Below are 12,908 nucleotides of genomic sequence, written 5' to 3' on the forward strand. Positions count from 1 at the left end.
TATTGTTGTTTCCTCTGCAACTATTCAAGATACATGGTTGAAATTTTGACAAAATTTTAATGAAACTACTTGGGAGGTCTTAACCAGGCCAAAATTTGAGAACACTTGTTGTGAAGGCGTAAATAATTCAACGTTTCAACATTAGTTTTGGATGTTTTCTTGCTGTGGAAACATCCTGGGCGAGGTAACTCTTTCAATTTTTGTCTCTCGTTTTTCAAGATACAGTCAAGTTGAAAGAGCCAATTTAATCCCACAATCCTAATTTTTAAAAATTGTTAGCGCGGATGTTTCCACAGCAAGAAAAAATTATGAAGCGCTGGCTAAATTACTCCTTCAAAACAAGGTGTTTAAATTTTTGGCCCAGTTTAAGACCTTCCAGAAATTTTCATCTATATTTTACCAAAATTTCAACCTGTAGCTTAAATATTTGCAGAGAAAACGACAAAAAATGGGGAAAAAATTGTTCACTTGCTCGTTGAAATCAAAAAGTTGCAACTTCTTTGTCCCGTGCATTGTTTTCAAAAGGGTCCTCTCAGGTATCTTTGATCTCGTGTTTTTCTTTTCCCAAGTCTGCCCTATTGTCACTGGTTGGAAAATCTTATATATATTTTGAAATGCACAAAAATGATCATCAGAAAATAATCATATTTTATTGAACACCTATGATCAGGCGATCAAATATAGGCCATTGCAATAATATTAAGAAGAATTTGAAGAATACAAAAAAAAACATTTTTATTGGCTAATACAATGTGTTGAGTACTTTTTTTGCTTTCACAGGAAGGAAAGTGCTTTTTTCGATCTAAGATTTGAAGAAAAACTTGAAATCATTGTGATTGTTTCAACTTTTTCTTGCGGCTACTTTATTCAAAAATTTAAATATAATAGGAAATGAGGCAAAATTCCAAAACGTTTACCAGGAGTGTTTTAGAAAAAGCCGGTCTCCATTAGCATTGGTTCCAAAAGGGCCCTCTCAGGTATCATTGGTCTTGTTTTTTTTTTCTTTTCCCAAAGCTGCCTTAATTTGCCAACAGATGAAAAAAAATTATGAGTAATTTCCGTTTTTGAATGGAATTCAAATAAATGATCATTAAAAAAAGTCTCATTCTGTAGCAGCGCTTGACATTGTGGATGCATGGACTGAAAGGGAAGAAAAAACTAGAAAACCAGTTCAATTTGCAAGGATCTCGTCGTGAAACACTAGTTATCATTGAACACCTGTGATATAAAGGTATCACAAAACTACGCCATCACAAATATATAGAGAAGAGTTTGAAGATTTCAAACAACATTTTTGTTGGCTAATACACAATGTTTCCCAAAAAATGGAAATAAAATAAGAAGTTAGAGTCACTAAATTCATTTCGTTTGCGCTGTAAAGTTTGAGAAAAATCAGGTCACCTTTTAAAGGGGAGATACAGAAAACGAAAAAGTAATAGTTTCTAGTTTACACGTTACACGAAGTACTTGAGTCTCTCTTGCTTTGAACTTTGATTTGATTATAAATTAGTTGGTTGCACATGTTTGGTAATTCAGTTTTGCATTTTTTCAATTTTGTATTTGCTGAGTTTTAGTTTTCAATTTCTTTCCCGGAGTTTTCCTGATTGCATGTGAAAAGTTGAAGTCATTTAAGATGGTTGTCAATTGTCAAATTGGCATATAACACTCGGCCTCATTTTGCAGTTGCAAAATAAATTAAGTAAAAAGGGGTGGGTTAGTTCCTACTTATAAAATTTAAAACGCTGGCTTAACGGTCGTTTAAGTGGCAGTTGAAGTTTTCGGCTATGGCTGTCCGCGCAAGGCTGCTTTGGGGTCAGGCTCTCATTGTCGTGAATCTTCGTTTGCTGGTTGATTGCAATAATCCGGACTAACAGGTGCTAGTCTAATGGCTGGTATTGACACAATTTTGTCTCTTTTTTTGACGAAGTAAACGCGGATCTGGTCATCATCGGTTGGTTTGTTTCCTGTGATCCGTCCAATTGGCCAGAGTCCTCGTCGCGTCATATCCTGAAGAATCCAGACAATTTCTCCTATTCTGATAGGCGGCGTCTTCTTTGTCCATCTTTGTCTTGGCATTAGTGTTGGGATAAACTACTTCGTCAAGCGTTTCCAAATATGGGTTGCGAGTTGTTGGGCAAATTTCCATTGTCGACTGAGTGTTGAGGGCTGTTGGGTTTGTAGAGGTGGCATGCTGGCATGCGCTCTCCCGAGAAGAAAATGATTTGGGGTGAGGACTTCAACATCACCGGGCGATGCTGAAACTGTAGTGATGGGTCTTGCTTTCATGAAGTGTTCAACTTCGCAAAGGACTGTGTTGAATATGTCGTCTGTTAGAATCTGGCTTCCTATGATGGCATAGAACGAGTCTTTGAGTGATCTTATGAGTCGTTCCCATACACCTCCGAAATCAGGAGCATAGGCAGGGTTGAAAGTCCATTCAATCTGATGGTTTACGTAGAACTGTCGTGTAATATCGGCGTCGAAGTGTCTTTTGAGTTCTTTTTCGGCTGCGGCAAAATTTGTACCATTATCGGAAACAATTTTGTCTGGTTGTCCTCTGCGAGTGAAGAATCGTCTTAAGGTATTGATGAAGGCGTCGGCTGATTGGTCCTGGCACATCTCAAGATGTACGGCTCGTGTTGTTAGGCAAGTCATTATAACGCCCGTAGCGTTTGTTGTAGTTTCCTGCGGTTTTCGAAGCAAACGGTCCAAAGAGATCTAATCCTGTTTGTTGAAACGGGAAGGGTTTATCTTCTGGAAATCTGAAAGCGGGTAGGGGCGCAAATTCGGGCTGTAGTCCAGTTGCCTGTTGTCGTCGGCGTTCGTAACATTTTTTTATGATCTTGTCAATGTGTGCGCGAACACAGAGAATCCAAAACTCATTTTGAAGAATATTTTTCAAGTGCTGGCGTGGCGAATGCTGGTTGTCTTTGTGGGTTTGTCCTATAAAGAGGTGAATTGCTGGGTGGTTTCCATCAAGGATAATCGGGTCTTTTATGCAATAGTCCAAACTGAGATTTCTCGAGGCGTCCACGTGCTCACAAGAGTCCGTCTTTGTCTAGAAATGGTGATAGAAGTCGAAGTCTGCTAGTTGTGTTGAATCGTTTATTTTGTTTCAATGCGTTGACCTCTGCTTTGAAGCTGTCTCGTTGCGTCTGCTTGAAGATAAAATTCTTTGCGGCAATCATGTTGTTGCTCGTCAGTTCGGTGGTCGCGCTTTCGTTGCAGGAGTGTAGTCCTTTATCTTTGAAAATCCTGGCGGCACGCATCACGTATGCAGTTGTTCTGAGAATTCTTGTCCATTTGGAGAATCTGCTGTAATCAATGAAACTTTGCTCTGTCTTTTCGGTGGAAGCTTGAATAGCTAGCACTGGGGTTGTTGCTATTTCATCCATGTGTCCAGTTTGATCGTTGAGTTGCAAGGTATCCGCATTGGCGTCGTTTAACTGTAGCTTTGGCCAGTTGCGTTCTGGTTCACATATGAATTTTGGTCCGGTGAACCATCTTGACTTGGTACTGAATTCTGATAGGGGTATTCCACGGGTTCCGTCGTCTGCTGGGTTTAGGGGTCCTGGGCAATGATTCCATTGACTTGCTTGGGTGCTTTCTAAAGTTTCTGCAACTCTGTGAGCCACAAAAATTTGTTGTCGTTTAGCAGATGCCTGTATCCATTGAAACGCTGTTGTGCTGTCTGTCCACATATGCGTAGAGTTGATGTCAATCCTTTGTTCTCTGCGAATGAACTTTGCGAGGCGAGCACCAAAAACTGCGGCTTGTAGTTCCAATTGAGTTATTGTGTGTTGTTTTAGAGGAGCCACTCGAACTTTTTTCTAGAACAAAGGCGCTGCTGATTTGCCGAGTGGCACTGTTGCCGTATACAAAATAAGCGACTGCTAGGAGGCATCTGAAAAAACACGAAGAGCGATGTTGTCGTAGCTGTATCCAAAAGAGTGTCGAGGTATTTCCACTGTCCGTAGATCGTTTCTCTCGTCGAGAAGCTCAAAGAGTTCAGGTATCATTTCTTGTGTAATTTGGTCGTCCCACTTCATTCCTTTTCTCCAAGTTGCATGCTGGATTAATTGTAGTCGAAGGGTAATAGGTGCTGCTATTCCGATTGGGTCAAAGATTGAAGAAGCTGCGCGAAGTAGGTTCCGTTGTGTAGGTTTCTTTTGGGCGAGTTCGTGTAGTTTGTCAGTAGTGAAGCTGAGTGTATCGTTACTTACTCTCAATCGTATTCCGAGAATTCGCTTGAAGATTTTGGGGTCCTTGATTTCGTCTATGTTGATGGATCTATGTTCTTCTGGTATTGTTTGCAGTTTTTGATGTGGGGATGGCTTTCAGCATTGTCGTGTGCGCAAGTTCTTAATGCGTAAATTGCACAAGTGGGAGAACATTTGGCTCCAAAGACGAATCGAGTGTACTCAAAAAATTAGGGTTCCTCCGCTCCCCAGAGGAAACGAAGAAATTTTCTGTCTTCGGGGTTAACAGAAACCTGTATATACATCCCTTCAATGTCGGCAGTGATAGGATGCTTACCTTCGCGAAATCGGATAAATACTCCTAGTAGATTGCAGAGCAAGTCAGGTCTAGTGAGAAGCATATCATTCAGACAAACTCCTTTAAATTTGGATTTGGCATTGGAAACACGACGAAGTTTTCCTGGCTTTTTGGGTTGATTACGCCATGTTCAGGTAAAACCCATCCTGTCGAAGGTATTTCGTCCGGCTCTAATTTCCGTATGTAGAGCTTGCTGAGATCCTGGTCAATTGTATTCTGCTAGAGAGCCAACTTTTATGATGTCTTGTTAAATTGTATTTTCATCCGGTTGTATTGGGCAATTGCTGCTTTATAGTTGTTGGGAAGATTTGCATTTGGTTTCCACAGAAGTCCAAGTTGATAGCGGTTGTCGTAGAATGATATAGTTTTCCGAAGTGTTTGCATAGCGTGTCTTTCGTCCGATGACAAAGTTACTTCAGGTGATGTGGCATAGGTTTCCATTCGCCAGAATGAAGCGAGAAGATCCGAGATTTGTGTGTGGTCAGTTGATATCTGTATTTGGGTGGCTAGTGCTTGGTGGCTTGAGAAGTATCCAATGTCGTTGTTCGGTCCTGCTATTGTCCATCCTAGGGCTGTAAGGACTGCTCGAGGAACATTTCGATTTTCTTTGATGATGTTCTTCGGGCTGATGATGTCAATATTGTCCGTTCCAATCACTAGGGCTACGTCGTTGTTGCTGAAGTCCGGAAAACATAAATCCTTAAGGTGGTTGTATTGGCTGCAGATGTCGTTCAATTTTTCGTGCTCCGCTCTATTTAAGTTGATGTTCTTTTTAATTAAAACATTAGTTAGTTCAAACGCTAAAGTGTTATTTCCAAATGAATGAACTGTAATATCCACTGTTTTAGCCTTTATCGTTTGCGAGTTGAAGAAACCTCCAATGAGAAGTTGTTCCTGATGGTTAGTTTCCTCCAGTTGAAGATATGCTGCTTTCGGTCGCAATATGTAGCTGTTTGTACTTCCTGTATCAAGAAAGGCATACATTAAGGTATATGTTGCGGTGTCGTAATGTTACTGGTAAATGTAGCAGCAGTGAGTTTTTGATTCTTGATATCTTCTTTTGGCTGGCAAGATGGTTGACTTGATTCGGTCGCTGGTTTGGATTAACCTTTGGTGTTCTTTGTGTTCGTCGTGTAGAGTTGTGTGATGATGCTGATTGCATTTGCTGCATGTGTGCTTTGATGGGCAGTATTTTTCTTGATGTTGGCCAAGGCATTTGAAACAAAGTTTCTTTTCAGAAACGAGTCTCTTCTTCTCTTCCAGAGGTGAATTCTGATATATGCTGCAGTATGCTGGTTGGTGAGTTTGTCCGTCGAAGGGACATGGGGGTCGGGTATTCGCAGTCCAATTTTGAGAAGTCTTCTGTGAAGGCTGGTTGGTTGATGGTCGAGATCCGTTCGCGTGTCGAAGTCTTGGAGCTGTTTGTTGTTGATCGCTCGAGTCCATAGTCATTTGCTGCGGTTGCATAGGTGATAAGTGATCGCGTGCTAATGCAAACTGTCTGATCCAGTCGATGAAGGCGATGAGATTAGGCCGGTCGATGTTCTGGGCGGTGATGTACTGTGTCCACTGAAGCTGCTGATGGTGTTGCAATTTGCTGACGGCAAATTGAACGTATATTGTAGAGTTCAAATCGTCTTTGAACCCAAGCGTCCGAAATGTTTCCACCATGTTACTGATGAAAGTCGAAAATTCTATGTACAAATCCCTGCGATGAGTTGATGGTTGCTTGAAGCTCTGTAGTCTGTTGACGAAGTCATTGATGATGATGTCGGGTCGTCCATACGTAGTTCATGGAGGGCAGCGTTGTACATAGTGCTGTTGCAGGAGTAACCAGAAATAGCTTGATTTGCTTTTCCAGTCGTTAAAGTCTGCAGATGAGTCATCTTTTCGGCGTCCGAGATGGGTTGATTGTGGATTGTTGCTTCGAAGAGTCCGAACCACATGCTCCACTTCATAGGGTTTCCGTCGAAAGGCTCGATTTTTACTTTTGGGGATCTTGTCATGAGACTGTAGTTTGATCGCGACTGTCCGTTACTTGATGTCTGAGATTCTGCTGCTGGAATGAACTGCTGTTCTGTAACTATGTTGAAGCTGAGGTTTGCGTTGGTGGTGTCATGTTCTGTTTGTTGAAGTGGTGGTCTGTTTATTTCGAGACCTGTCTGGGGGACTTGCTGCTGAGTATCTTGACTATCTGAAGAGTTTTGGTCCTCTACATTTTGCTGAGCTGATGATCCGGGCTGATGGCTGCTGATGGATAATGTTGACGTCTGGTTAGAGTTCCGATCTAGTATTGTCTGTCGTTGCACTGAATCAGCTGTTTGGGGGGCTTGAACTGTGGTGACATTAGTGTTCTGCTGTTGTGGAGTTGCCTCTGCTATATTTTCTTGTAGCATATGTCAAAAATCATCCATGATGTCGTCGTGTTCGTCGTGTATATCAGTAAAGCGGTAGATGAGATCCTCCGCAGTGGCGTGCTCAGTCGGGTGGTCTACAAGGTACGTAGTGGCGTCTTCCAAATTGCTGAGAATTTTCTTCATCTCGGTTTCTGAGTCAGCTATGTTGTACTTTTTATTGATGTCACTGATTGCTTTTCGTACTCGTCTAGAGAGGCGCTCTAGTTGGGCGATGAGAAGATTTCTCTGAGGGAGAGTGGTTTTGTTGGGCATGTCTAGTTTGTCGTAGTTGATCGTTGTTGTCGTTGCAGTTGTTGTAGATGTCGTATCCAGTCGTAGTTTTGGCCTACTTTGTTAGTTCCTGTCCTAGGTAGCTAGACCTAAACTTGAAATGGAACAAAGCAAAAGAACAATGGTGCGGTAAATATATTTTCAAATAAGTATAACGAAATAAAATAAGCAATTGAAAGTTACAAATGCTTGATAGTTGTTCGTTCTGATACTTGAACAGACGGAAAGTAATATAAACCAAACGTAAAGTTAACGTCCCTATACCAAAGTTAAGCTATGGGGGTCCAAATTGTTAAACCGATTTTTTTTAAATCTTAAGCAACTGTAAAACGAGTAATCCTTGGTTGGCTCTGAAGACAAACTGTGCTTCCAGCCTGGTCAGGTGGTAGAGCAAGGGTGTGATTTCTGGCAATTTAACTGAGTGCCATATAGGAAACGAAAATGTAATCGTTTCTAATTTACACGATGTACTTGAGTCTTTCTTGCTTTGAACTTTGATTTGATTATAAATTAGTTGGTTGCACATGTTTGGTAATTCAGTTTTGCATTTTTTCAATTTTGTATTTGCTGAGTTTTGGTTTTCAATTTCTTTCCCGGAGTTTTCCTGATTGCATGTGAAAAGTTGAAGTCATTTAAGATGGTTGTCAATAGTCAAATTGGCATATAACAGGAGATAATGGTGGATAACCAGCTCCAAAATTGCTAGCTAACTCAATATATCGCTCAATCCGCTACTGCTATCCGAAAAAATTTCAATCGAAAGAATTTTCATTCTTGGACTAACTAAAAAAATCTCAAAAAATAATTGCGAGAGAAAGTGGCGAACTCGCCATGCAACTTGATAGCTCAAAGCTTTGACAGAATGAATAGGCAAGTTTCATTGAACTAATGGTCAAATTTAACAACCAAAAATGGCTACGAGTACATTCCACGTTTTTAGAACAAACATTATATACGTCTAGAAAATTGTCTGATAACTCTACTACTAGCTTTTTCCAAATTTCAGAATTTTATAACAGGTATTCAAGCATCGTCAATTTTTGTGAACGTATATATTTGTTTTATCTGGGTGCTTGCTTCAATTTAGAGACCGATCATTAAATTTTTATGTGTCTTCTCTTTTGATTTCTTGACACGTTTTAAAATGAATACAAAAGAAATCGTTTTGATTTAAGCCAAACTCGTCTGAGAGCTTTTTTTGATCACGGGAACAAATATGATTTTGATCAAATCTAATTTTTTTGATCAGTATTTTTTTCTCTAGAAACTTTTTTATTTGGTTGAATGCACAAAAAATCAGACGATGTTGATTTTGAGACAATAATACATCCGAAGTGTCCAACCAACCGAAAAACAAATAGGTTTATTTTTCTAGCTTATTCGCTTTGAGAAACGAGTCCAAGTTTGTTGCTCTACGCATAAAAAATAATTGCTTGTGCCCCATCAAAAAATCATACGAAAGGAGATCTGAATGAATTCAATTGATTTTCGCTGTAAAATTTGAGAATTTGAGAACCAGTCAGGTAAAATATAAAAGGAAAGCTGCTGGTGGAAAATCAACAAAAAAAGGCTAGCTATGTCAACCAATTACGATTGCTCAATCTGCTAATGCTGAACAAAAAATTCCAATCGATAGTTTTATCGAAGTTTTTTGGTTGCCACCCGCATCCAGTTTCAAGCGTTAATAATCGATTATATTACGATTTTAGTACCAGTCTTACTAAAATTGCGAAATTATCGATTTAATCAATTAATAATCGATTATCATCACTCTTTTCTAAATCAAAATGTATTTAAGTATATTCCATTCTAACCGATTATAATTTATTATTTTTTCGTCTATTTTTCAATACCATTATAAACAGTTATAATTGATTATAAACCATTGTTTTTATTCAATTTTCTAATTTCATTTTTTTGCACAAATTTCATTATAATCATTATTATCCTTTTTGTTTGTCAGTTTTATCTTCCAAGGTGCATCCAAACTGCTTATACTTTATGCTTTTTGTAGACTTTGGTTCCTATGAAAAACTAGAAAAATGTTTTCCAATCAATACACATTTTAAGATTCTTTTTTTTTTCATTTCTTCCCTATTAGAATTGTTTTGTGATGAATATTTTAAGTTTTTTTAACCACCACTAATATGAAAATATCTCTATGAAACTTTTTATTTGCGGCAAAACTTTGTGTTCAGATGAACCAAAGTCTTTAAAAGATCTTTCTTTTAGAGATTTTTTGGCACAAATTTATTAACCCATAAGATATAATTCGAGTATTGTTTTGAATTGACAAAATTTTGCCAGAATAAGAGATTATAATCAACTATAATCGATTATAATTGATTTCAAGGGTTTTTTGTAAGAACTATAATCAATTACAATCGATTATAAGAGATTATAACCTCTTGGAAAATATCACGATTTAATCAAGAGTAAATCCTTTAAAAACCTAATTTTGGTAATTATAATCAATTATAATTGTTAAAAATCATCCTAATAAATCCGTTATAATCGATTACTTACGCCTAAACTTGGATGCAGGCAGAAGAAAGTGAAAGTAAATAATAGAAAGCAGAAAAGATGATGAGGTTAGTCGTGCATTTTCAAACTTATAGAATATACATGTGCGTTTGGAATATTGTCTCATAACTATACAACTACCATCTTTCTATACTTTAGAACTATTTGACTAGCATTTCGTTTGTTGCAAGAAAGTGTACGATTAGCCTTTTCTCCCTAATTAGTTAGAGTTTGGCCTTAAAATTCTCTGTTTAGTCCTAAGAACAGTAAACAAAGATTTTCACAAGAAAAAAAGACCTACAGGCAAAAATTTCAGTGATGAATTGCATTTATAGATTCATCGGGTAAATTACCGTTGTAATCTCATGCATAAATTTATTCAAAATTTATTTCATTTTTGTACGGCTAAGAAAATTTGCTTTTTCAAAAAGCTGCTTTAAAGTGTTTTGAAAACTGCGGCCTGTCTTTTCACAGATTTGAAACCTATCCTATCCCAACAATATGAAAATTAGATAAGCGTGCGCAAAACTTGGGTACACGTACGATCATCTTTTTTAGTTCCGTGAAGCTCAGAAAGATGCTTTAATCATTTTGGGAACATTTATTGATAAAACAAAAGAATTTGAGAGAGTAAAAACGCATGGTCATTGATGCTTTTTAAAAAATATCCCCACTTGATGTGATACATTTAACCATTTTTTACTCCCAAAGATGCAAAAGACAAAGATATCAAAGTTTTAACGAACAGGAACATCCAACAAAATTATGAAAAAGCATAAATTAATTATATGAAATTTAAAAACTTGTATGATGGTATGAAAATTACATGAAATAAATATATGGAAACCTCTTTTGCAGTTAGAATTTTCGACTGTTACAAATTTCGTTTACTTTTTTGCTACGAGTATTTTTGAATCTTTGTTAAACTCGTCTGGTGGAAGCCCTGCGAAGTCTAGGTGAATTTCTTCTTTGGGTTTAACAAACGGTTCCATCTGCAACAAAGGTGATTTTTCATTTCTTCATAGGGTTTTACCTTGCTCGGTGCAGTGGTGAAAATTCTGGGCCATTTGTATCATTAACCCAAAAATGCGGGGAAACGAAATGTGCTTAAACATATCGAGCATTTTTGCCTCGATTGGATCCTATCAAACAACTTTTTGAGTAGCACTTTTCTCTCGTCAAAAACATGTGGAGACAATTGCAAATTTTGTACCAATATGCTCCAGATGATCAGTCTACTGTCTGCCAGTTTCTATTCCAGACAAGTTTCTCCATCGGCTTGTTATTCCGGTCTCTCCGGAACGCTGCTGCGATGAAATTTAGCACCAGAAAATTCTGTAAAGTGGTGCATCTTCCTCCAACTCGTTTTCTGTACGACTTTCCCCTTTGGCGACTATCTTTGCTGTTATCATCTCATAAATGAATTCAATTTGTTCTTGTTGTGCCTGTTCGCTGTCAAAAAGTGGTTCTGCGTTCGGCGTTATTTCTTCAATTCAATTTTCCTTTGGATCTACTCTGCCTACGCAATCATCGTAGAAATTGTCTCTTTTTTTTCACGTCTGTCTGTTTTTTCATTTTCGTGGCTCCTGGTAGCTGTTCTTGTCTGTGTCGCTCATTTAGTGTTTTCTTTTGTTAATTTCGACTGGGTTGACTGTGCCTTGTTTTTGGTAAAAACTGCTTTCGAAAACGTTGTTCTGCTAACTTTATTTCTCGCACACTTGTTTTCGATTTGTGTTCTGTTGCTCAATTGTTGTTGTGCTTGTGTTGTGGTAATTTTTTATATGAGGTATTTCTCTCTACGTTATTAGAATGGTACTCCTGTGCTATCTGGAGTTGAATAGGTTAACTTCTCTTTCAGAAACACCCCGCCATCTGTATTCAAGAGTATCCTTGTTCGGGGATCTAGTTTGTTTGCTTTTATTTTGTTCACCCCTGTTCTTGCAGTTTTGGGTATAAGTCCTCCTTTGAATCCTGTATCATCTTTACAACGTCTTATAACACCTTGATTAAAGGTTAAATTTATAGTTAGATTTGATTTGGCAGAAATTTTCTGGAGCCAGGCAGCCTTTTCTCGGTTGAATGTTTGAGCGAGAGATTGATTTAGGATAATTTGTTTGACCGCTTTTAAACTGTCAGGAATGATTGAAGTTCATTTGATAGCGTTCTTTGATTTTCCACGCGCTTTCTGATTAGGTGCTTTGGTGCGCGATGCTGATTGGCTACACTACTCACGTTGAGTTTGTCTATCAGCTGAAGTTTAGAAAAGCTCAAAATTATTGAGAAAACAAAAATTTTCCTTTTATACTCAGTAAGGGTTAGTGCCAACTCCACTGAATTTGGCAACATATTTTCCAGCGATATTATTTCTGTTTCCACCAAATGATTGAAATCAAAGCTGAGAGGAAATAACTGGTCAACCCATCATGTGAGCCTAGAATTGCTGGTTAATGATCTTTTGCTAGTTTGTTGAGCGGTGAAGAATATAAACAAACGTCCGGTACAAGTGTATTTAAAATGTTCAATGGCATATACCATCCCTAATAACTCCAATTCGTTTACCAATTAATTTAGTTTCAAAGAATTCAAGAGCCTCGATGCTTTTGCAGTTGCTAACCAGCTCCTCTCGATAATTTGTTCTAGTGCTGCCCTGAGACCAAATGATGATGCGTTACAGACAGACGGTTTTCAAAATTCCTGGTCATAATGCTTGTTTTTTTTTTACTTCAGATTCCAATTTTTTTAAAACTTGAATGCAGTGGTAGGTTCTATTTTCCAAACTAGTGATTTGTTGTGATGTGGTCTTAAAACAAATTACATGGCTCTAGATAGTTAAAAATTTGTTTCATTTAGATATGACAGATCTGTCAAAGCCAGCAGGAAAACAAAACGAGGAGGAGTCAAGTTTCTAGTGCCCAAAAATTTTAATCCAAAACTGCGCCAGGACTTAATTTTTCTGCTCAAAAAAAAAGACAGTTTATGGATTGAATTCAAAACTGCATCCAATAAAAATGAAAGAACCCTTCTTGTAAATATATCTTACAATCCAAACAAAGTAAAACTGCAAAATCCATCATCGAATTTTATTTCGGTTGCATTGAAACCTTCAAACATTTCTTTCCCTTGAGAGCCTAAAAGATAAAC

This window comes from Symsagittifera roscoffensis, chromosome 8 (assembly GCF_963678635.1).
Source record: "Symsagittifera roscoffensis chromosome 8, txSymRosc1.1, whole genome shotgun sequence".
NCBI lineage: Eukaryota > Metazoa > Xenacoelomorpha > Acoela > Convolutidae > Symsagittifera > Symsagittifera roscoffensis.